Source organism: Triticum dicoccoides, unplaced genomic scaffold, assembly GCF_002162155.2.
Source record: "Triticum dicoccoides isolate Atlit2015 ecotype Zavitan unplaced genomic scaffold, WEW_v2.0 scaffold196664, whole genome shotgun sequence".
Classification (NCBI taxonomy): domain Eukaryota; kingdom Viridiplantae; phylum Streptophyta; class Magnoliopsida; order Poales; family Poaceae; genus Triticum; species Triticum dicoccoides.
The window spans coordinates 1-2730 of record NW_021232555.1 but is presented as its reverse complement, the minus strand read 5'-3'; the positions used below and the strand labels follow the sequence as shown (position 1 = coordinate 2730).

The window sequence follows — 2730 nt, the reverse complement described above, 5'->3', positions numbered from 1 at the left end:
ATGTATATGTCCTGAATGCTACCCCTTTGTGATCAACTCTTTGTCCTCCGAATCGAATGGCACAGCTACTACCCCTTGTGGAAAAAGAAAGGGTTCTGTAATACCCATAAATGTAAAAGGAAAACATCATGTGATGCATCTCAACCTGCGCAAAACAATGTAAAAACCATACATGTTATCTACATACCCTCATTGTCTAGCGTACAAAAGAATTGACAATTAGCAAGAAAGAAGCATGCCACTTTACATGGAACAAAAAAAATGATTATTATGGTGAGCGCAGAATAACATGAAGTTGTCATGTGCAGCCAACAACTGCAGCTATCTGTATAAGCTACTGCTACTTTACAATCTATATTGACAGGAATATTTGTGAAGTCATACAAATCTATCTTAAGTGAAAACATGCTTATAAGGCATCCTTAATTCTCTCTGTTGTTCAGTGCCCTTTTGATGTCACTTTATTCATATGGCAAGTATGGGTTTAATCATCAGTAGACGGAAACTTTGTGTGAATCAAAATACCAAGTTTAGTATGGAAACTATAGTTTCTCCATGTCATTATTTCAAGACAAAGCACGTTATTCACACCCACTTAGAATCATAATTTCCAGTAAACTTTCCATACAGCAATATCAATAAAAAGGCTTCTGTTCTTTACCTTTGATAGAAGAGGCAACTGGCTGAGGCTGCCCTAGCATGAGGTCAAACTGTCAATTGCAGAGCAATAAATAAAATATCACAACTAACGTGGAAATATGTAGAGAGACAACCCGAGAAATTTTTTCAGGTGCAGCACACACTCCTGAAACCAGACGGAACATGCCGTGCAACCCCCGCCAACACCTTCAGAAAATCCATAATAATCCTAATGTATGACCAAAAAGAGAACAAAAACTGGGAAGGTTAACTAAGGTACTGTATTGATGATTGCATTAGAAAAAATAAGAAAAAGATGTACTTCTATGTGGCACAATAAATGGTGCCGAGCAAATAAACTGTACATTTAGCTTTCCTGTTCGACCACACAGAAAATAGGACAGCCCAAAACCGAAGTACTAAATTAGTCTCTATGTGTGAAGGCTGGAAGCTATATTCTGTTTAGTGATAGATTACCCATCAAAGCAAAAGTAATTCAAGATTTTCAATGGTATTCCATAAATGCAGATGAATAAGACTCGATATTAAGTATACGACTTTGTCCTTTCTGTACATACCAATAAGAAAAGCTAGAGAAATTAAAAAAAATCATCTCATACTACATTTCCTGCCGGTGAGCTTGTCAATCAAGCTGCCCGTGAGCTTGTCAATCAAGCTGAGGTGAAAAAATATTCAGAGGTCCACCAGGCAGTGACCCATAATGCTCTTTTTTATAGCTAGCAAAGTGAACCATATAGTAGATGGGAAACAATATAACAAAGGCCAAATAAAGCAATAATCCATTCATTATGTCGTAGCCAAAAAGAATAAATAAAATAGGATGTAAAAACCAAATTAAAAACAGAGAAAAGAACAACAAATAGAAAATGGGAGGAGATAGAACAAGCAAATCTAAATCTAAGAAAATGAGAGCATACCAGGCAAAATGACAGTAGAGCAAATGTGCGCAGAAAAAAAACAAAAGGGGAGTTGAAATACCCACGGATGGGTTGGAGACGGCAAGGTCATCGAGAAGTACGCCTAGCTCTCGCGAAATGTGAAAAATTTGGAAGCATGAGCATCAAATCAGGTATTTCTACTTGCTCCCAAGCTGAACACCAGAACATCCAGAAAACTATAAATTAATTGAGCAGGACAACTTCATCTCAAATTAGATGTTAGACATATATCCTGTTTTTGACATGGCTAACTGCTAAAAGATCCACATGTTCGCGTAGTACAAATTCAGTTTATGGCAATATAACAGATCAAGTGCCTAAAATAATTAGCTTGGATCATCTTCGGCAATATTCTAACAAATAAGGTTATGACCATTCCTTATCACCCATAGCACAAACCCTCTGACTTTCAACTCAGCTACAAGATCACCCCATGAACCTTCTGATCTCTTGGGAACATCATATTTAAAGAGAGTTTATTAATTAACTACATAAAGCATAGGTATGGATAGTACTTAGAAGCTCTCTTGCTCCTATTAAGAACTTAAAAGGTCCTTTCTTTTCTTTTCTCGACAATACGTGTTGGGAGACCAGCTCATGAACAGAAAGCATTCCAGCGAGGATGCACATACTTAATATGGTTTGGCTCATAACATAGTTGAAATTCGTTGTCTCAATAGTGCTTCACATTAATTTTGGTAGAAACATATTTCACATTAATTTTAATTAAGAGGAGCAGGGGCATTTCCTCAATGAGATGGCAGATGCAAGCAATTGTGATCAGCAGAAAAGGCTAAATCGTCAGGGTGCCGACGACATAGATCAATGGAATAAATGCTCACAAATGAAATGACAGTGAAGGGGATATGAATCTTGACTCTGGGTTGAACAAAGTAAATGGGATAAGCTTACCTTGCCGCAGAGACGACCGACGCCCAACTTCAAGAAAAAAGGCGAGTACGCCAAGCAAAATCTGCAAGGGAAATCTTAATTCAGACATGGTACCACCTGGACATAGCAAGACATCATCCGGATGTCTAAAATGCACCTCACCTGCTGGAATCACCCTCGCCTCAATGAAAGAAATATAGCCCAGTTTGACCCTGAATATGAAGCAAAAAGACATAATGAG

General features: G+C 37.8%; 1 long non-coding RNA gene across 1 annotated transcript; it reads right to left on the bottom strand.

Moving 5' to 3' along the window:
- Nucleotides 1-11: 11 nt before the first annotated feature.
- LOC119344987 lies at nt 12-2707 on the bottom strand. Its single transcript, XR_005166884.1, has 4 exons — nt 2652-2707; nt 2511-2571; nt 662-868; nt 12-145 (listed from the first exon to the last, which is right to left on the bottom strand). It is a non-coding gene; the product is annotated as an uncharacterized LOC119344987 (long non-coding RNA).
- Between the last annotated feature and the right edge of the window lie 23 nt (nt 2708-2730).